This window comes from Sciurus carolinensis, chromosome 12 (assembly GCF_902686445.1).
Source record: "Sciurus carolinensis chromosome 12, mSciCar1.2, whole genome shotgun sequence".
In the NCBI taxonomy this organism is placed as follows: Eukaryota; Metazoa; Chordata; class Mammalia; order Rodentia; family Sciuridae; genus Sciurus; species Sciurus carolinensis.
The window spans coordinates 38,261,345-38,285,504 of NC_062224.1; the positions used below are offsets into that span (position 1 = coordinate 38,261,345).

Consider the following 24,160-nt stretch of genomic DNA (forward strand, 5'->3'; position numbering starts at 1 on the left):
TAATTTCTTCCCAGGACAGCTCTCAGCTCTCTTCCATTAGGCTCCATCTCTTAAAGGTACCACAACCTCAAAGCTGTCACTGAGGACCAAGCAACTCACATGTGGACCCTTGAAGAACAAACGGTCTCCAAACCTTAGCAGTGAGTAATGTTATTATTCCCATTTTATAGATAAGGAAACTGAGGTATTAAGAGGTTAAGAGACTCACCTCACACATGACTACAAAGTGATGAACCAAGATTAGAATCCCGCTGGTGTAAACCCAGAGCATTCATTTCTAACCACTGTGCTATAAGAAGGAGGGAAACAAAGAACAAAACCAAAAAACAAAAATAGTGATGTATGCTGATTCTTCAAAATAGATGAAATGTTTTGCATGCCAAATTTGGTTGAACTATTTATTTAAAATAATAAAGCAACACAGCATTCTTCCTGTGCTTTTACAATTGAATAATATAAAAATCTTTCATGCTTACTCTAATGAAACCAGACAATTTAGAAAAACCAGACAATTTAGAAAAACCAAACCACTCCTCAGTGAATTTTAAATACATAATTCCAGAATAATGACATTTTTATAACTATAAAAACTGTAGATGAAAACACAAAGATTTAAATAGATGAAATGAAACAGACATTCATAAAAAGTTGCTGTGCAAAAAAATTTGCTTGTACTTCAAAAATACAAATATTTATAGATTAAGTCCTATAAAATATATAGTAGCAATGAACATATTCACATCATTTATAAAATATGTGAAAACGTGGAGGTTATTGTAAAATAATCACATACAACAACACTGGTGTTATCACATCAAGTGTAAATTTTCAGTGTGGACACAACTGATTGTACAAGTGACATATGAAATTCTTTTAAATTTATTAATAAAACCAGGATTTCAGTATATTTTATAATGTTCAGAAGAAAATGTGATCTTGTATTTTCAGCAATATGTTATTTAAAATAGTAATTATGTGCTAGTGATATAAACCTTGGACAAAAATTAAATAGGTATCAGAAGTTATCCTGCCTGATCTAGGCAGACCATCCCCGGTTGAATGAAGTCATATTCAGAAGTGCGAATGAGGCCAGTGAAGATCCCCAGAGCTGCCACAGTCGACCCTGAGATGCATGATTATAAACACAGACTTACAAGCTGCTGAGATTTTGTGACTGTTTCTTGCATAACTCATTGGAACAACATTTAAAAGTTACGGTGGTTTTTAAATATGTCCAAAAATTTTTAATTCTTCTTTATGAGACAGAGCCTCATTTCCATCCCTCAGGTATGAACTGGACTTAGTGATTAGCTTCTAATTTTAAACAGAATGCAGTGGAAGTGGTGGGTGGACTTTTGGAAGGTAGAACATAAAGGGTGCTGTAGCTTGCTCCTCATTCTGAGTGCTCGGTTTAGGGAGAGTGAGCTGACATGTTGCATAGTGAGAATCAGAGGCTTCCTGCCATCCTCCAGTGAGGAACTGAGATCTCCTGCCAATAACCACACAAGTGAGCTACTTTGGAAGTGGATTGCCAGGCCCCAGCCAAGCATTCAGATGTCTACAGCCACCGGAGACCCTGAGCCAGACCCACTCAACTAAACCGCTCTTACTGCCTTGCCCACCATTACTGTGAGGTTTTTTCTTTTCAAGGTTTCTGTTTAAGCCACTAAATTTGGGGGTGGTTTATCATGCAGCAATAAATAACTAAGACATTCACTGTGTAAAGATACATTAGACATCAACTTGAAAAGTAGGAAATGCCAACTATATATATTCACCCATGTCTATAGTAGTCTCCCTTCTCTTCAAGGGGTATGTTCAAAGACCCCCCAATGGATGCTTGTCCATAGTACCAAAATATATTTATTTTATTTTATTTATGTATATATGTATGTATACATGTATATGTACAATGCTTGTTTCTTCTACATAAAGTGGGTGTGTGTACATACAATGCTTTCTTCTTCTACACACAGATATTTGATAGTTTATGAATTAGCTACAGTACTAAAAATAATAACTAATGATAAAATAGAATAATTATAACAATGTAATATAATAAAAGCTATGTGAATGTTCTCTCTATATATACATATCTCAAAATATGGAATTTTTCATTTAGTATTTTCAGAGTTGACCACACGTAACCAAAACTTAAGAAAGTGAAACTATGGATAAAAGAACCAGGGATAGGACTCCGGTACTTCCATTCCCAGGCATGATGGAATAACTGGTATTGTACTAGCTCTCTACAATAAACAACTATTAAACTGGATAAAATGTATGCAATAACTGTTTTCAGATGTTGAATAATGAGCACTGCAGGACTTTTCTCCTGGAGAGAAGAGAAACAGTTGAGTACCAGGATCACCCCAGCTTTCTGCCTGGGGGCAGTTTTCAGACTGGCACAGAGAAGGAAGACTGAAGAGAACAGGTGTTGAGGAAAGAGAGATTGGTTGTTTGGTCTAATGAAGTGGCTGAAATCTGTGGGCAGGATACCAAAGAAAAGGAGCTGTAGGCTGTGGTGTAGCTCAGTGGTGGATTATTTGTCTAGCAGGCACAAGGCCCTGAGTTCAAGCTCTAGCACTGGAAAAAACAAAAGAAGAGAGGAAGGAGAAGAAGGAAAGAAAGAAAGTTGTATGTACATAAAAACAAGACATTAAAATACATGAAACAAAAACCCAGGAGTCTGACATAGGAGAATCTCAAGTTCAAGGCTAGCCTCAGCAACTAAGCAAAGTTCTAAGCAACTTAGCAAGACTATCTCAAAATAAAAAATTAGAAAGTGTTGGGGATGCAGCTCAGTGGCAAAGTAATCCTGGGTTCAATCTCCAGTACCTGCCCCCCAAAACTGGCAGAACCAAAGGAACGAATAGACAAATACTTTTCTTTTACAGAAGATTTCAACATTCCCTTCAGTAACTAGTTAAATAAGTGTCATAAAATCAATAAAAATATATAAAACCTAACAAAATCAGGAACTGAGAGTATAGCTAGGTAGTAGAATATTTGCCTACTGTGTGTGATGACCTGGGTTCAATTCTTAACACCAAAAATAAATAAGTAAATAAATAAATAAATAAAACATGAAAAAACCCCACCCCAGTTGACATTCATAGAAGCTATACCTAATAACTGCAGAATACACATTTTTTTTAAAAAGTTACTTGGAATCAGTCATAGTGGCACACATCTGTATTCTCAACTACTCAAGAGACCAAGGCAGGAAGATCAAAGTTCAAAGACAGGTTAGATAATTTAGCAAGATCCTGCCTCAAAAATAAAATTAAAATGTGTGCATGTACAAATATGTAATGTTAAATCCCACCATTATGTAACAACCACAATGGGCCAATAAAAAATATAGAAATAAAATTAAGGTCTGGGGATGTAGCTCAATGGTAGAATGCTAGCCTAGCATGCCTGAGGCCCTGGTTTCAATCCCCAGCACCAATAAATCAATAAATAAAATAAAGTGATATGGAACAGTCATCTGGAGAGAGCATTTGTTAAGATACAAAATAAGCCTCAATAAATTCTAAAGAATTGAAATAATAGAGGATATTTTCCAACTATGAATAAATTAAATTAAAAATCAATCTGAAAATAATCTGGAAATTATCCAGATATTTTAATATGAGGCAACAGAACAGAAAAGACCCTGTGGTTCAAAGAAGAAAATAAAAGAGAAGTTAGAAGATATTTTTTAACTGGGGAGAAGTTAGAAGATATTTTTTAACTGGGAAGGGAGGAGGGAGGGGAAAAGAAAAGAAGAGTGGGATGAATTTAACGGAACTTTCCACGCACATACAAGAATGTACCAGAGCAAATCTCGTCCTTATGTATCTCCATAATGCACTGATTCAAAGAAAACATAAATAAATAGAAGAAAGATCAATAGAAAAGGAAGAGGGGGAGGGAAGAGGGAAAGGGAAAGGACTGGGGACTGAATTGGAACAAATTATATTCCATGCTTGTGTAATTATGTCAAAATTATGTATATATATTACATATATATGTATGTATGTTATGTATATCTATAGTGCACTGAAGGAAGAAAGAAAGAAAGAAAAGAAAAACAGAAAGAAAGAAAATCTTTTGAACTGAATTATAGTGAAAATACAACACTTAAAAATTTGGGGCTCCTAACCAAGGTGATGATGCTTAGGAAATTTATAGCTTTAAACATTCATTAAAAAAAAGTTTAAAATCAGTGACCTGTGTCTGCTCCTTAAGAAGGTAGGGGTTGCAGGGAACTCACACTTATAATCCCAGCAACTCAGGAGGCTGAGGCAGGAGGAACACAAGTTCCAAGCCAACCTCAGCAATTTAATGAGACCCTAAGCAGCTTAATGAGACCCTGTCTCAAAATAAAAAATAAAAAGGACTGTGGTTGTGGCTCAGTGGTTCCAATCCCCAGAACAAGAAGAAGGAGAAGGAGATGGAGAGGGGGAGGGGGGAAAAGAGGAGAGGGAAGGGAGAGAGGGGAAGGAGAAGGAGAAGAAGAAGAGGAGGAAGAGGAGGAGAAGGGGAGGAGGGGAAGATGAAGGAGGGGAAGGTAGAGAAGGGGAGAGTATATAAAAATAGGAGAGAAAGTCAATAAAAATAAGAACAGAAACTGATGAGATAGAAAATAGGCAGAGGAAGAGTAAAACCTGAAACGTGGTTCTTTGAAAAGATAACTAGACTAAACTAGACAGAACACAGAAAAAAAGAAAACAAACAAATTCTCAGTATCAGGAATGAAAGAGAAAATAACACTGTGTATTCTACAGATTATAAAAGAAAAATAAGGGAATAGTGTAAAAATATTTATGCCAGTAAATGTGCCAACTTAAATACAATGGAAAAATTCCTCAAATGATATAAATTACCACACTAACACAAAATAAATTTAAAATCCGAATAGTACCATACCTATTAAAGAAGGTGAATTTCTAATTTATAACTTTATCATGAAGAAAATTTCAGGACTTCCCCAGTAAATCCTATCTAACATTTAAAAAAAATACTATCACTTTTATACCACATCTTACAGGAAATAGAGAAGGAAGGAGCATTTCTCAAGTCATTTTATGAGGGGGATATAATATTAATAGCAAAACCAGGCAAAGACATTATAAGAAAATGAAATAACAGACTAATATCCCTCATAATCACAAATGCAGTCTTTAAAGAGGACCACACTAAATCCAGTGATGCCTTACAAGAATAATACATGGTGACCTGGTAGAGTTTATCTCAGCAATGCAAGGTTGTTTCAACATCCAAAATTCAATCAATATAATCTACCAGGACAGCAAAATAAGGGAGAAAAAGAATCATGTGATTATGTCACTAGATGCAGAAAAATAATTTGGCAAAATTCAATGACTATACATGCAAAATAAACTGAGGAAAATGAGATAAAGATCATCTATGAGCTGAGCATGGTGGTGTATGCCTGTAACCCCAGCTACTTCAGGAGCCGTGACAGAAGGATCACAAGTTCAAGGCCAACCTGTGCAACTTAGTGACACCTTGTCTCAAAAAAGAGAAAGAGAAAACAAAGAGAACACCTATGAAAAAATAAGTGTTAACTTCAACTTACTGATGAAAAACTGAATGTTTTCCCTCTAGGAATAGGGAACAAGACAAAGATGTACACTCTTACCACTTACATTCAATATTTCATTCATATTGTTAGTTATTGAAATAAGACAAGAAAATACAAATAAAAGGCATACTGATTGGAAAGGAAAAATTAAAAGCATTTTTATACACAGGTGAAATAATTATAAACAGAGAAGTCATGAAGAATCCACAAAAATCTAATGGGACTAATAGATAAGCTTGGAAATGTCAAAGAATATGAGGTCAACATAGAAAATCAACTATACTTCTATTTTCTACCAACAATCAATTGGAAAATAAAAACTTTAAAATAAAGAAGTGTGAGCTGGGCATGGTGGCACAAGCCTATAACCCCAGCAGCTCAAGAGGCTGAGGCAGGAGGATCACAAATTAAAAGCCAGTCTCAGCAATTTAGTGAGGCCCTATCTCTAAATTAAAAAATAAAAAAAAAGCACTGAGGATGTGACTCAGTGGTTAATCCACTGGGTCAATTGCCCCTGGGTCAATCTCTGATATAAAAAAATAAATTAAAATAAAATTAAATTAAAATAAGCCAGGTGCTGTGGCAGAGGCCTGTAATCCCAGCATCTCAGGAGGCTAAGACAAGAGGATCACGAGTCCAAAGTCAGCCTCAGTAAAAAGCCAGGCCCTAAGCAACTCTGTAAAATCCTTTCTCTAAATGAAATACAAAATAGGGTTGGGGATGTGGCTCAGTGGTCAGTGTTCCAGTACCAAAATAAATAAGTAAATAAAATAAAAAATAAAAATAAAGAAGTGTAAAAGGACTTGATCAATGCACAGTGTATGCATGTATGATAATTATCACAGTGAATTCCATTCATTTGTACAATTCATATGTGCTATTATAAGAAAACATTTGCAATAGCATCAATAACATAAAATGTTTGAATTTGTTAGTTTGTTTGTTTACTTTGCAGTGCTGGGAATTGAGCCCAAGGACTTGCTCATGCTAGGCAAGATGTCTACCACTGAGCTTTATACCCAGTCCAATGTTAATAATAATAATGCAATTGTGTGCAAGAACTCTATCTGATACATTGACAACTACAAAATATTGCTAATAAGAAGTAAAGAATACATAAAAAATATACAATATTCAGGGATTAGGAGACAATATTATTGTCATATTGCCAGTTACCTCACAAATTGTTCTGATTCAATGCAGGCTCAATCAAAATCCTAGCAGGCTCTTTTGTAGAAGTTGGCAAACAGATTGTAAACAGATTGTAAAATTATCTTTAAGTGAGTTAATAAATAAATGAATAAAATTATATTTGAATGCAAAGAACTTAGAAGAACCAAAACAAATTTGAAAGGAAAAAAACATAACATGGGAGAAATTACATTATTGCTGTGGTATTTAAGAGAAGGTAGTAAGTTCAGAAGTAGGCTCACTATATAAGGGATCTATAGCCAAGAAGAAAAAGCAAGTCAATAGAGGTCTTTTTGTTTTTTCATTTTTTTCTTTCTTTTCTTCTTTTTTACTCTTTTTTTCCTCCTTGTTGTAGATTAAACCCACGGCTTTGCACAGGTCAGGCAAGCTCTCTACCATCAAGCTGCATCTCCAGCCCTTTATTTATTTTATTTTGAGGCAGGGTCTTACTAGGTTGTCCAGGCTGACCTCGAACTTTCAACCTCCTTCCTTTATAAGCATTTTATGGTGTTCATGAAATTCATTTTTGTGAGGCTTCTCTGGTATAGTTGCCTCTGGAAAATAATTTTCACCAAATTTAAGGGAGAGACTTAAAATTTATAGGGTCTGAAACTTATACAATTTGGCTAAAAGGGTCTCTTCAAGAAAAAGTATACAAAATCATAAATGCGAATGTAGCGCAAAAGTATTCAGAATGAGAAAAGAACTTACAATGAATAACACATCTCTGAAAACTGATAAATACCACAAAATACAACAAAATTACGTAATCTGTTTCTTAAAATTTATTTTGCCCCACTGTCCCAGATGTGGAATACATGTGGAAAAGTTCATATATTATATAATAGATACTATATATAATATAATAGATATTATATAGATATATATTATATAATAGATATATATATTATATAATAGATATTATATATGTTATAATATATGTTATATATTATATTATTTTATATAATATATAAATTATATTAGATAATATATGTAATATGTAGTATATACAATCATCTAATGGTAACACAATTATAATGGAATATGTATATAATATCAATTAATATGATACACAAGGTCTAGATCATGATTTCAAACTCATTTTAATGCACCTGTGTCAATTTCATTGAAATACATGCAGAATTGAAAACGGGACCTAACAGGTTACTGGCTGGCCCACCACTGAAATAGTTTTCCGCAGATGAGCTTCTGGCTCTACCAGTTCCTCCTCACTCCCTGCATCCTTGCAGCATCAGTTCAGGTGACAGGTTCACATTGCCCTTCAGTCTCTTGCTCTTTGTCCTCCTTGCACAACACCAGGTGCACTGCCCAGCAAACAGTAGGGCACTCCTGAAGCCCGTTCTTCCCCCGAACCACCAGTGACTGTCTATAGTGTAACTATGAACTACCAGTTCTACTTCTCCTTAGCCAGACCCCAACATGTCTGTGGCCAGCTCCAATGTCACCTGACTGGTGGGGCACAGTGACAAGGAGAGGAAGAAGAGAAAGACAGTGCCCCCACACAACCGCCATCAAAATGTACTTTTGCTAATCACAGACACTCGCAGACACTACTACTGCACAAACACAACGTCCCCGGAAGGGTCCTGCCCACAGGGCCCTGATGCTAAGTCTCCTTAACTACCTCTGGGCATGTGGTGTGTGCACTTGTTGAGGAGGACTTTTTGCTGCATTCCAGAGACTGGCATCTCCCAAAGAGGTAACAAGTCAGGGTGGTCACCGCATTGGGTGACCTTGACACAATTTACAGAAGTCCTGGAGAGAGGAGTGAGAACCCAGCCAGGGCCAGCCAGAAGAGAAAACAGGCCAAACATGAGCCACAGCTGAAAAGTCACAGGGAACAACTCTTCAAACTGCAGGCCTAGATTTGCCAAGGAGCTGCTTCTTGCAAAGTTACTGGATCTGGTTTGACCTCGAATGAGGAGCAGCAACTAGTTATTTATTTAAGGGTGTTAAACAGCTCTCCCAAACATAGCCAACAAAGCCAGTGAGTGCTAAAAGCAAACTGCCTACTAATAATTTGAAAGCCTTAAAGTTGACATTACCCAGCTACTAAAAAAAAGAAGAAAAAATGCAGAATTTGAGCATCATACAGCTGTGGATGCAAATCCAGGTTTTGCTTTTCACTGGCCATATAAACCCAGATAAGGTGCTTAGTTGCTTAGAACCTCAGTTTCCTCACCTGTAAAATGGGTTTAATAATATTCTTTCAATAAGATTAATTGTTTATGTTAATTTTGTACCCAGCAACTTTACTGAATTAATTTATTAGTTCCAACTGTTTATATCTGGCATAAAAACAGACACATAGACCAATGGAACAGAATGAAGGGCCCAGAGTATATCTATACATTTATGGTCAATTTATATTTGACAAAGTTACCAATAATACACAATGAATAGTCTGTTCAATAAATGGTACAAGGAAAATGAAATATTCACATGCAGAAGAATGAACTTGGACCCTTATTTCACACTACATGCAAACATCAACTCAAAATGGATTAAAGACTTAAACATAATACCTGAAACTATAAAACTACTAGAAGAAAACAGAGAGAAAGTTCCACAACATTGACCTGGACTATATCATCATCACCATCATCATCACCATCACCATCATCACCATCATTATTATCAGTATTTTGGATATGATCCCCAAAACCACAGGCAACAAAAGCAAAAGCAGATAAATGAGACTTTCTCAAATTAAAAATCTACAGAGCTAAATGTGGTGGCACACACCTGTAATCCTAGTGATTCAGGAGTTTGAGACAGGAGGCCAACCTCAGCAATTTAGTAAGACCCTAAGGAACTTAGTGAGACCCTGTCTCAAACTAAAATTAAAAAGGCCTGCGGATATGGCTCAGGGGTAAACTGCCCCCAGATTCAATCCCCAGTACACAAAGAACTCTGCACACAAAGGAAACAATCAATAACAACTTATGAAACAGAAGAAAAGATTTGCAAACCATATGCCTGACCAGGAGTTTAATATATATAAAGAACTCAACTCAATAGCAAGAAAATAAATAATCAAATTTAAAAATGGGCAAAAGACCTGAACGGGCACATCTCAAAAGAAGACAAACAGGGAGTGGAAGATCGTGTGTGACAACATGAAGCTGCTCACCCACAGGCCGCTTAGCTCACATGTGCGAGGGGTGGGGCCTCGTGGCTTCCCCTTGGTGCCTCCTAGCCACTGACGTCCGCATCAACCCCTACTTAGTGGTGCAGTTGACACCCAAGGTGGAGTGGGCAGTGCTTCTGGAGGCCGCGGATACCGCCTCTTAGCCACAGTTGCACCTGATGTAGTTTCCCAGAGAGCGATGGAAGGGTACGTTTCTGAGAAAGGTGCACCTCGTGTTTCTGGAGGTGGACGTGCAGGAGGGCACCTTGCAATGCCCAGAGTCAGGACGTCTGTTCCCCATTGGCCATGGGATCCCCAAGAGACGCGGGATCCCCAACATGCTGCTGAATGATGAGGAAACCGAGGCTTAACTGCCAGGCACCAGTTTTACCTTCTGTGACTGTCTGTATCTTTGTTGATATATCTTTTGTTAGTTCTGCAGTGTGTAGCCCCAGCCCTTGATCCAATGACACACTGACCGCAGTGTTCTCAAACTCCATAATATATCCTTTTTTTTTTCTCATTGAGTCCAAAACCTAAAAAAAAAAAAAAAAAAGACAAGTGTCCAACAGATATATGAATAAATGTTCAACATTACTAATCATGGAGGAAATGCAAATTAAAAGCACAATGAGCTATCACCTCACACCTGTTTTATGGCTATTATCAAAAAAGACCCACAATAATAAATATTGACAAGGTATGAAGAAAAGAGAACCCTTGTACACTGTTAGTGGGAATGCAAATGCATGCAGCTGTTATGGAAAACAGCATGAAAATTCCTCAGAAAAGTAAAAATAGAACTACCATAGGATCCAGATCCTGCTACTGGCTGTATATCCCAGAGATATGAAATCAAAATGTTGATGAGATAAGAGACCCCATGTTCATTCACCATTGTCCATAATCATCAAGATATGGGCTCAACCTAAGTGTCCATCAATGGATGAATGGATAGAGTACATACACACACACACACATACACACACATACACACACACACCATACTATTCAGTCTTAAAAAGGAAGGAAATATTGTCATTTGTTAAAACATGATAAATAGGAGGACATTATACTAAGTGAAATAAGCCAGACCCAGAGAGGCAAATGCTACACGGTCTTACTTATATGTGGAATCTAAAAGAGACAAACCCAGAAGAAACAGGAAATAGCATGGTGGTTACTAGGAAGTGGGGGTGAATGAGCAGATGTGAGTTAAAGGGTTCAAGGTTTCAGTTAGGCCAGATGAGTGACTTCCAGAGAGCTAGGGTACAGCATGATGCCTAGAATTAATAATAATGTGCTGTATACTTTAAAATGGCCTTAAATACTTTTTAATGTTCTCACCACCAAAGAAAAGGGTAATCATGTAATGCAACATATGTTAAGTGGAATAATTAAGTGGATTTAATTATTTCACATAAATATCACATTGCACACCATAAATACACACGATTTTTGTCAATTATACCTTAAAAAAGCTGAGTAAAAATTAAGAAATACAGAATAAAAAATAACCAATAGCAGAGGGCTAGGGTCCTCTCCCAAGAACTAAACTCCACCACATGCCAAACTACCATTCAATAGTCAAACCTAATTTCTTTTTACTTCTAAAAACTTTTAAGCAAGTTTTACAGGGAATTGAGTGTTTGCATTTCAAAACACCATGGATTTCCTAGGTTCTTTCCCCTCATGCTCATCCTTGTATGTTCCCTCCACATGTCAACATTAAGACCTACCTACCCATTGCTCAGCATACCTGTAATCCCAGAGTCTCAGAAGGCTGAGGCAGGAAGATCCTGAGTTCAAAGCCAGCCTCAGTGACTTAGAGAGGCCCTAAGCAACTTTGCAAGACCCTGTCTCTAAATAAAAAAAAATAAAAAAGGACTGGGGTTGTGGCTCAGTGGTTAAGGGCCCCTGGGTTCAAGCCCCAATATAGCAAAAGAAAAAGACCTAGGTACCCATCTGGTTGCATGCCCTTCGGCACTGAAGCATGAGGCCTCATGGGATGAAACAGTAGGTCTGAGCAAGCAAGGCTTTTCTCTTTGCTGCCTGTGTTAGTCTACTTTCCAATAGTATAACAAATAACCAAGATAATCAGCTTAAAAGAAAAAAGGTTTATCTGGGTTCATAGTTTTAGAGGTTTCAGTGCATGAGCAATTGACCCATTGTTTTGGGTCTGTGATGACACATCATGGTGGGAGCACATGACACAGCACACTGTCCATCTCATGGCCAGGAAATGAAGAAAGAAAAGGAAGAAGTGGGGGTCCCAATGTTCCCTTCAAGGGCACACCCTCAGTGACCTAAGACCTCCCACAAGGCTCCACCTCTCAAAGGCTCCCATATCCCAACAGTACTAGCCCAGGGACCAAGTCTGTAACAGGTGGGCTTTTGGGGAAACATTTCAGATCTGAATTAAAGTACGCCATATTCATTTCAACAGGTTTTCCATTATTATTACTTTGACGTTTCTATTCAAACTGTGGTACATCCAACATTAAGAGGTGTTTTTACAGGAGGCATCACAATACCGGATCCTAAACTATACTACAGAGCTATTGTAACAAAAATGGCATGGTATCAGCACCGAAACAGAAAAGACCAATAGAACAGAATAGAAGACACAGAGGCAAATCCATGTAAATACAGCTATCTCATATTAGACAAAGGTGCCATAAACATACACTGGAGAAAAGATACCCTCTTCAACAAATGCTGCTGGGAAAACTGGAAATCCATATGTAGTAAAATGAAATTTAACCCCTGCCTCCCAACCTGCACAAAACTCAAGAACCTAGGCATGAGACCAGAGACCCTGGGTCTACTAGAAGAAAAAGTAGGCCCAATTACTTTTTTTGTCATGTCACCTTAGGAACCAAATTCCTCAACAAGCCTCCTAAAGCACACAAAGTAAAATCAACAATTAATAAATGGAATGATATCAAGCTAAAAATCTTCTTCACAGCAAAGGAAATAATCAAGAATGTGAACAGATAGCCTACAGAATGGTATGAAATCTTTGCGACCTGCACGTCAGATAGAGCATTAATCTCCAGGATATATAAAGAACTCAAAATATTCAACACCAAAAAAACAAATAACCCAATCAATAAATGGGCAAAGGAACTGAACAAGCACTCCACAGAAGAAATACAGTCACATTTAAAGCAGTTCAATTCACAATAGCTAAGCTATGGCACTAACCTAGATGCCCTTCAACAGATGAATGGATAGAGAAAATGTGGTATATATGCACAATGGAATATTACTCAGGCATAAAGAAGAATGAAATTATGCATTTGCTAGTAAATGGATGGAAGTGGAGACTCTCATGCTAAATAAAATAAGTCAATCCCAAAAAGCAAGGGTCAAACCAAAAAAAACAAAGAATGTTCTGTCTGATACATGGATGCTAATTCATAATGGGGGTGGGGGCAGGCAGATAAGGAAGAATAGAAGTACTTTAAATTATACAAAGGGCAATGAAGGAACTGAGAGGGATGGGAATAGGAAAGACAGTAGAAGGAGTCGGACATTACTCTCCTATGCTCATATATGAATACATGACCAGTGTAACTCCACATCATGTAGAACCACAGGAAAGGGAAGTTTTATTCCATGTATATAGAAATAGTCAAAATATACTCTATTGTCATGTATAACTAAAAAGAATTAATTTTCTTAATTTTTTTTTGGTTGTAGATGGACACAATACCTTTGTTTTTTATTTATTTATTTATATGTGGTGTTGAGGATCAAACCCAGTGCCTCACACATGCTAAGCAAGCGCTCTTCAAGACACTGCACTCACAAATCAAAGGACTGTGCCATCACTTCCAACCTCCTAGAACTTTCCTGATGGAAGAAGTATCCCAAAAGATGCTTTATCCTGAGACCAAGCCTCCTGGCTGTGTCACAGAAACCAAGTGGGACGTTAGAGACACAGGAACTTTATGTGAAAGGGAAAAAAAAGAAAAAAAAAAACAAAAAACAAAACTTCAGGATGCAGACCTGCCACCTAACAGACCATTCTCACATCCTGCAGTTATTTCAAGGTACAAGAAAAATACATAGACCTAGAGGAGGAAGAGGGAAGCAGAAGGATGACGACAACCTCAGAGCACCTCACAGAGACTGCACCAATGAGTTTGTTTCTGACTTTGGGAGGATTCCTGATTCTCATACCCTCTAGAGGCTTCCACACATATTAATTTCCATGTAACCTTTGCAATTTTGGCACTTTTAGTTTTTTGCTTATTTTTCTTAATTCAATTTTTCTGTTATACCTACAAAAATATATTTAAAACCTCAACTGTTTATGGCAATTGTCAATCAAAATGAGTACTACTTGCCTCAAATAAAAATTAAATTCAAAATCCAAAAAAAAAAAAGTCATATGGCACATTTCTAATTTAAATGGATGAAAGCTACTTTTGTGTTGACAATGTTGATTCTCCCTATAATCATGGAAACTGGTCTCCAGGTTACAGAAATGATTCCCTTGGAGAAGCCTGACTTTGGTAGAAACCATCACTCTCAGGTCAGAGCATGCTGTAAGTTTTTTCAAGGTGCATTTCATTTTGCCAAGAAACATTACACCATTTGCAAGGGACATTGAGAATCATTCACAACCACCTGTTTAGGGGAAGTTTTTGGTTTCTGTTTGGTTTACTTTTTTAATCTTAGGACATCTTTAGAGACCTTACTGGTAAAAAACGCCAAAGGTAAGTTCACCATCTTGTGACAAGTCCTGATTTTTAAAATAGATATTTAGGTTGTTAAAAGGCAGTTCTGGAATGTTCAGATTTTGAGGACCAGAATTAGAAAAGCAGAAAATGATCATGTTCAATCTGGAGAGAGTATTTTGTTTTACTCGGCTTACTTGAAGTTTGAAGATCTTATAAGATCTTTGAACAAGGACAGACAGGCCATGTTGTGACTGGCAGACCTATCTATAGTGTGGGTTATCTCTAAAGACAAACATACAGTCAGCATACTTTATAAGATTCGAATTTTAAGAAAAAGCAAAATGATTTTTTAAAGTCATTTAAATGTTTTATGAAAAACAAGGTAACTAAAAAATTAAATACAATCATCACACATTTAACCTGAATCTTATTCTCTTATTTTCCATAATTTCTAAAATATAATGATAATGGATGGTAATATACCATCGTGGATGATATTATGTTGAAGAAACAATTTCAGCTCATCAAACTTTCACCATTAACTCCAGGATTACAGTACTCATTCATTTTGTGCACAGAATATTTATAGCTCTCTGCATTTCCTACTGCCCTTGTGTTTGAGTGAGACCCAAGAGTCAGCAGTAGCCTATGAGTTGGAAGGTGGAAGCAAACTGTGAGAGCCTCCAGAACTCTTCTTTCTGTCACAGCCTGTACCTCCGGGTGAGGACAATGATGACATGAAGCAGGGTCCCCATCAACCCACAGTGAACATACCGAGTAAGAAAACAACACTTGTTGCCTTAAGCTACTGAGATTTGGGACAGCTTGTTGCTTCCGCATACTATCATTTATGTAACTGCTACAAGTTCCATATATTAAGATAACTTTATAATTTTTAATAAAAGATTTTTAAAATTTTATCAATTTATAGTGATATTTTTTAAAAACCAAAATGAGTTAGTAATGTCTCTGCATCACAGAATTTTTAAGAAAAGCATGTTAGAACTGCTTCCTATGTTACTAACCCCACCTGACTCCACCATTCTTTCAGCCCTCCTTTGACTGGAGAATAAATGGTATTATTGTCAATGGTTTTATTCACAGTGGTTTCATTTCTACTCTGTGTCTCTCAAGTAGGTAGGAGGGGAAAATCCAAATGAACAAGGGTGTTGACCAGAGCAGATGGGCCTATCTGGTTACATCTCTACCAGGCACCCACTGGTCACCTTGAGCACAGCACTCACCTTCACATGTAAAATGGTGATAATGTGATAGGACCGAGCAGGGTGTGCAGTAAACCTAACTGGCACACAGTAAGCCTCCTACGACATTATCACAAATTATTCAGAGCAGGAACCTTCCCTTGACATTTAACCCACATCCCACAGCTCAGTGTCCTGCCAGAGGTGACTGCTCCAATAACGCAGTTGTCAGACAATATTTTCCAAAACAAATCAACTCTTCTTTCTTCAGTTCATGGTTCATCAGCTAATTCCATCTCTTGGGTTAGAGATCCCTGCTGTGGTGTTTTAAATGCAAACATTCAATTTCATTTTTAAATGAGAATTTTGATAGCCCATAAAAATAATTCAAGTACACCTATGAGATTTTCCCTCTACGTACCCGTGGGAGGCAGTATAAGGAGATAGAAAGAGCTTGGGTTGGGGAGTGAGTCAGGCCAGGGGTCAAATTCCAGCCCTGTCCTTAATTATGACCTATGGCAAACATAAAAATTCTTTAGTTCTTAACTTCCTTAACCCTAAAAGGAATATTAATATTCACATAAGTATGTTATAAAAATGAACTGAGTGTACATGTTAATTCACATTGCCTGGGATACAGTGACTTTAAAAAAAGGAAGAAAAATATTAGTTCCCTTCCCTTGTTCTGCTTTTGAATTTTTGACATAGTTTATTAAAATTTAAGTTACTGTGAAGAGAATGATGCTTTTGAAACTGAATGTGTCTCACTTTCTTGGAACTCCTTCCAGATCCCTTTGCACTAAGATAAGTAATTCTGCTTGATTTTTTTTTTCTTTTATTGTACTTGGGATTGAACCCAGGTGTGCTTTACCTCTAAGCTATATCCCCAGCTTCGAGACAAGATCTCCCGAAGTTGCTGAGGGTCTTGTTAAATTGCTATGGCTGACCTCCAACTTGTGATCCTCCTGCCTCAGCCTTCCAGACCACTGGGATTAAAGGCATTTGCCACAGCACCCAGCCCATTTGAATTTTAAACTTAAAATCCTTTGTGTTTTGCAGATATTTTTTCCCCAGTCAGTGCCCTGTCAGTGTCTTTTACAGAGATTTAACTTGAATAAAATCTGACTTACCAAGTATTTTTTTCCTGCATCACTAGCCTAAGATCAATCAAAATTCAAAATCTGAAGTATGAAAAATACTTAATCCACAAAACTTTTCACCATTGTAAAGTTGAGAAATTCTAAATTGAACCATTGTAAGTATGGGACCATCTGTAACTATTTTTTAGTTTTGCATTTTACTTTTAGAACTACAATTCATTTCAAAATAGTTTTTATGAAATGTCCGTGTCTAGATATTTGGATAGTCTTTTTCTTTTGCTTAGGAATTTTAGACCTTTCATATTTAATGTGATTATTGATGTATTGGATTATTATCTACCATGTTCATTACTGTTTTATATCTACTGCTTTTGCTCTTTATGTCTTTCATCCTGTATATCCCTTCCATCTATCATTTCAATTGAGCATTTTAAATTATTTCATTTTATCTCTTCCCTTAGCATATCAATTATGCTTAATTTTTAATTTAGTGATTGTCTTATAGTTTAAAATATAGATTTTAACTAATTTAATTCTACCTTCAAATAACACTATAAGGCTTCACATGTCTTTCAGGTACCTCAGAGCATTCTTATTTAATCTCTCCCTTCCTTTACAACATTGACATTATCCATTTTACTTATCCATATTTTATAAGTGGCTACTGCACTCTTATGTTTCTTACTTTTAAGTTATATTTTAGATAAATTAAAAATAAGAAAACTAAAAGAATTTGTTTTACCTTAACTTATTCTTTTCTGATACTCTTCCTTTTTTATATATATTCAAGTTTCTGACCTGTAATATTCTCTTTTCTCTGAAGACCTGCTTCTAACATTTCTGGGAAAGTAGGTTGTCTTTGTACATTTTGTGTTGCTATAAAAGAATGCTGCAGACTAGGTAATTTGTACTAAAGAGAGATTTAACGATTTACAGTTATGGAACTGAGAAGTTCAAGATTAAGAGTCTGTATGTGCTGAGAATCTTGTTGCTGCACCATCCCATATAGGAACAGCAAAGAGAAGGCAAGAGAGAGAGGACAGGAGAAAGAGGAATACGGTGTGAACCCACTCCTGACATAATGATTCTACCTCCATAATAATGACATGAGTCTATTTTTTATTGATAGAATTCCTTTAATGTTTTTCTGATTTATTTGGTGCTTAACAAAGGAATTACTTTGGCTCTTATATCTCAATTTATTGTTGTACAATTCTTTTTTAATTTTTAATTTGTTCTAATTAGTTATACATGACTGCAGAATGCATTTATGTCTCTTGATAGATCATACATAAATAGTATAATTTCTCATTTTTCTGACTGAACATATTGTAAGATCACATGGGTCATGAAGTCATATGTGCACATGCGGTAATATGCCTGTTTCACTCTATTATCCTTCCTAACTCCTATGCTCCCTCCCCTCTCTTCATTCCCCTCTACCTAAAGTAACTTTATTCTTCCCTACTCCCCCCACCACCACCTTATTGTGAATTAGCATTGGCTTATCAGAGAAAACATTCGGGCTTTGGTTTTTTGGGTTTGACTTACTTCGCTTAGCATGATATTCTCAACTCCATTCATTTACCAGAAAATGCCATAATTTCATTCTTCTTTAAAGCTGAGTAACATTCCTGTCTATTTTTATATGTGTAAACTTTATAAAGCAAACACCTCTTAAAGGTTCTACCTCCCAGTTTTCTTCAGTGGCAATTAAATTTCAAATTGTTTTGGAGGAAACAGATACTCAAATCATAGTACAGGCCCATTGGTAATATAATCCCTCAGTTTTTGTTTGTAAATGAAAATGTTTATTTCTTTTTTATTTTTGAAGGATAATTTCATTGAAAGTACAGTTCTATTAGGGGTGTATTTTTTTTTCTTTCAACACTGAATATTTCACTACATTTATTTTTCTTTCTTTTTTTTTTTTTTTTTGGCTTGCATGATTTCTGATGAAAAAGCAGTCCACTATAATTTATATACTCTGCATTCCTTTTCTTTCTCCCTACCTACATTTTTTTCTTTTTCCTTCATTTTTTGCAGTCATATTATAAGTCTAAGTTTAGATTTCTTTGTATTTGTCTTTCCTGTTATTATGTGAACTACTTGAATCTGTGGTTTGGCATTTGTCATAAATTTTACAAAGTTCTCAGCTGTTATTATTTAATTTTTTCTGCTATATTCTCTTTTCTCTCCTTCTGATACCCCAATTTGTTATGCTACAGCTTTTGATATTATCCCAAAGTTCTTGAATGCTTTGTTTTATTCTTCTCCTTTTTTCCCCCTTGCCATTATGTTTTCTCTTTCAATTTCATTCTGGAAAATCTCTAATGACTTATCTTCAAGCACATTGATTCTTTCCTCTGCCTTGTCCAGTCTACTAATGAGACCAGTAAAGCATTTTTTAAAAATTTCTGTCACAGAGTTTTTTATTTCTAGCATTTCCTTTTGATTCTCTCCTAGAATATTTTTCTAAAATCTCTTACTTAATCCATCTATTTTTAATGCATTCCACCATTTTCATGAGAGACTTCAACAAAAATAATACTTTTACATTTCCTGTCTGATAATTCCTGCTTCTCTGTTCTATCCAAATTTGGTTTTAGTGATTATGTTTGTCTCCTTACATGCCTTTTTGCATGTTTTTGTAATTTTTCACTGAAGGTTGGACATTTTCCATCAGGCAATAGGAACTGAGGTCTTTAGTGTGATGAGTCATGTAATTTGGTTAGTAATGAAGTCATGTTTAATATTTGTTGCACCTGAAGATGACAGAAGCTTTTAGTTCCTCTAGTGTGATTTTGTTTTTGTCCCTCCTCTTGAGTTTAGACTTCTTTTCTCCATTTTACAGAGTATCTGTGATTTACAACTTTTTCAGCCGAACTCTATTGCTAGTATACTAGCATATTGCTATACCTACAGGTATAGTGCTGTGTTGGGGAGCAGGAGAGTTCTGTAATCTTCCAATTAAATCTTAGTCTTAGAGTGAGTCTGTTCCTTTGGTCTGTGACCTTCACAAGTCTTCCCCCTGTGATATGTAGCTATTGTCTCCCCACCACTATCTTCCTTCCCTGGCTCTAAGCTTTCTCCAAATATTCTTTGGAAACTGTACCTATAGCAGAAGGAATGACCTTCTGGCGAGAATAATGTTGACGATAGTCTTTTCTCTTGGGTGTAGGCCTCTGTTATGAAGATAGCTCTGAGGATATTTCACAGAGATAATTCTTTCCCTCCTCTTGAGTCAGGAGGGGTCTTTCTTGGATTTTCACCATAGAAATCTGGTGAGATTTCTGGAAGCCTAGTTCATGAAAGCATAAGTCCTCCCCAAGATAATGAGCTTTGAGAGTTCTTCACTCCCACGCGAGTCCACATTCAGCCTCAACCCCTTTGTCAAATACTTATTTTAGTGGTCCTACCTGTTTATGGATACAACAACTTCTGCTCCAAGTAAATATGTCTTGGGTATATCTGTGGATGAGCCTTTCTCTGCAGATTTGGGTGTTGGAGTTTGTCCTTAATTTTACTAATCTATTCTAAGAAAAGCAGTACTTTTCATTTGATCGACTTTCTCTTGTGGTAAGGATTGGAATGACAACTTTTAAGTTCTCTATGTGTCTCAGGTGAAGTCAGAAATCATTGATTGCCTTTTGAAAGTATAGTATATTTTACTGCATTATTAGTCTCTTAAAGGTAGAGGAGGAGAGTCCTTTGTATTCACCTTTATATCCATAGCACATAGCCAAGAACCAAGCAGAAAATGAAGTTATCTGATAGATAACAGAATGGATGAATGAATGATGAATAGATAGATGAATAAATGGAGACTTATGGAATAAATTAATAAAATCTGATATAAATTATACTGTAGGAAATAAGAGAAATGAGAAGGGAAAGTAATTTTTTGATTTACAGAAGATAAGTCTAGGAAACAAATTAAGAATGGTGAGAGACCATTTTTTTAGGACACTGATGAAAAATTAAAGGACCTTATTCTTTATCACTACTCCCAAATCCTTCCATGCCAATTCTAATTTGTCTATTCTTGAGAAATTCCTTGACAGTTCTGAATGTTTTTTTCCATATACTCATGCTCTGTACAGATGCTCCTCAAACTATCATAAGTTGAAAATATTGCAAGTTAGAAATGCATTTAATACATCTGACCTACCATGCACCAAACCTTAGCCTAACCATCATAAATATGCTGGAACATTCACATCAACCTGTATTTGGGCATTGTGAGAAAGCATGATACCACATATATTGCTAGCCCAGGAAAAAAACCAAAATTCAAAATTCAAAGTATAATTTCTACTAAGTACAAATCACTTTCACGACATTGTAAAGTTGACAAATCATAAGGGAAGCCATCGTAAGTCAGTAATTGTCTATTTTCATTTTGTGTAGAATTTAATGTAATACAGCAACTCAAATTAGTTGAAAATAAAACAAAAGTGTATTTTTATTTGTTATTTTAAAAAATCAGACAAGAACAACTTAGAGGAGGAAAAGTTTATTTTGGCTCACAGTTTCAAAAGTTCAGTACTTATGGGCTGATTCTATTGCTAGGCCCTAGGTGAGGCAGCACATCACAACAGAAGGGCACAGAGGAGAAAAAGGCTGCAGGGGAGATGAACTATCCCAAGTCAAGCCCCCAGTGACCTACTCCTTTAGCCTTGCCCACCTGTCTATAGTTGCCACCCAGTTAGTCCATTCAAACTAGAATGAGTTGATTAGGTTATGACTCACAGTGAATCATTTCACTTCCTACATTATCACAGAAGCATTTGGGGGTCATCCCATATCTAAACCATAATGATATTTTAGATGCTAACTGATTTTAATCCTTTTAATATCTGAGGTTAAAATTCTGCTGTAGAAAAATAAGAGAAATTTGGGGGGTGTATGATAAAACTTTTAATAGCTCAAACATATTTCTTCATCATGTATTTGGATTCTGTTTTAATGTTACTTCTATGCAATGATCATAGTTGTGATAGTCAAAATTAGGATCAACTTGTCAATAAAATATTGTACTTGATTTAAAACAGTAAACAAATAATATTTTAATATACATTATTTAATAAACACATCAACTCTCATATCCAAAATAACTTTGACAACAATGGTCTCTATCAGTTAGGTCCATGGAACATATTGTATATTAGAATCTAGATATTATTAGAAGTCACTTATTTCTACATTTTGTTCTCTAGAATAAACATACACCAACATATAGATATAGATTAAAAAAAACTGGTGTTTATGTGTTTATGCAAACTGGTATTTTTTAAAAAGACACTATGTCAGAAAATTTATTTTAATAGTTACAGACATCAATCCTGATATCCCACAGTCTTCAGCTAGTTGAAACATTTATTTTTGCAATATACACAAAAAAGTACATTTCATCTGGTTTTATTTTGATCTGATGTAATAACTGATTCAATCATCAAGGCTATGACTTCAAAATTAACCTTATACTTCATAATAGTTTAAATATAATTAAGGAATAATGATTTTTAAAAAGAAGGACTATTAGCAGGTATTATCAGAAGATTACATTGGTTATTCTTTAGGAATAACATCTGACATTTTAACCACATACATCCAGGGCATTTTGTCACATGGGATTTGTTATTGTGCAATACTCTGTTCTCCATTCCTTTGTTTGGAAAAGTATCCACTCATATTAATTTCCTATGCATTCCTCAGTGCATTCCTCAGTGTTAATTGAAATCATGTACATTTGTACAAGCAGTTTTTGGAAACATAAATAGAACACACACAAATTTAGTTATTGTCTATTTGGAATTATTATTAAATTTGCTGTGTGCACACAAAACTCCATACTGTAGCAACCCTTGATCAATGTAAGGACTGATTTTTAAGCATCCGGAATTAAAATTTGCTTATATTTCATGCTATATATTTTTTCTTTAGTTTTGAAGTACTGGGGCCTGGCCAATGACAAAAGTGTCTGAAGAAGAAAAAAATAAATACATTTTTCTTTGCTACAAGGAGGTAAAATAAGGGTGGCAGCTTCTCTGCCACAACCCCCAGCTTGTGTTTTCAATGCCCACCATGTCATGAAATGACATTGCCTTTTGAACTAGAGTAGGTGTTACTAGATGTGTCATTTCCTATCAACTGATAACTCACACCTTTGGAGCACTTTGACAAGGTAGTCATTACTTTACATGCATTACACATATTTTCTCAACAAATTTTTGACATAAGCATTTTATTAATGTTATTTTACACATCAAAGTCCAGAAATTGAAAGTCTACACAGCTAACAAATTAGATAGGATTTGTACCTAGACCATGGATTGGTACAGTGCCCATATTCTGCTCTTTTATCTGGAAAAAGTCTTTGTGTGTGTGTGTGTGTGTGTGTGTGTGTGTGTGTGTGTGTGCTGGGGATCAAACCCAGGGCCTTGTTCTTACAAGGCAAGCACTCTACCAACTGAGCTATCTCCCCAGCCCCATAGAAAAAGTCTTTACTTGTATTAATTATCTAGTACATTCCTTGATGTTGATTTAAATTATGATTCTGTTGTATTTCTCCTAAATAGAAACTGTCTATATCCTCTATTATCTATCACTTTTTTTATTATTCACTAATCACTTTGAAATCCTGATTCATGATTGCCAACAACCAAATGGAACTTGATTTTTCTACATAGAAATTATCTGCTCTTAGCCCAGATATTTATTTCAATATTCCTACTATTGAGAAAATATATTTATTTCAGAAATTCCTAAATATCATATTAGTTCATTTTTATTTTGTTTTGTTGCAGAATAAAATGTTTTTCGTATGTGAATTTTACACACAAATAATCATACCTTTTCAAATGCCAATTCTAGAAAAAAAATAATATTTTGAAGGATTTCTGAAATGACTTTCTTAAACAGAAATCTTTGCTTTATGACTCAGAATCATTTATATTTATGTTGTGTGTTGGAAATAAAACACTCATATTTTTAGGTCAATTCACATAAAAGCAAATAGCATATGTCAAGAATAAAAATTTAGGATTTAGTAAGGATTATTTTTTATTATTTTCTGCACTTGAGCATTTTTTTATCACTTCAAAATTATGGACTGTTTAGGGGGTGCTGAGGTTACTAAGAGTTGAGTCTCTAGATAAGAAAAACAGTATTTAGTTTTGAAGTTATAAATATAGAGCACTTTACACTGAAGTACTCAAACCTCTATT

At 35.6% G+C, this 24,160-nt stretch overlaps 1 pseudogene; it reads left to right on the forward strand.

The window, feature by feature from the left end:
• The first annotated feature begins 9,927 nt into the window (after window positions 1–9,927).
• LOC124961117 (multifunctional methyltransferase subunit TRM112-like protein) lies at window positions 9,928–10,309 on the forward strand (annotated as a pseudogene).
• The last annotated feature ends 13,851 nt before the right edge of the window (window positions 10,310–24,160 follow it).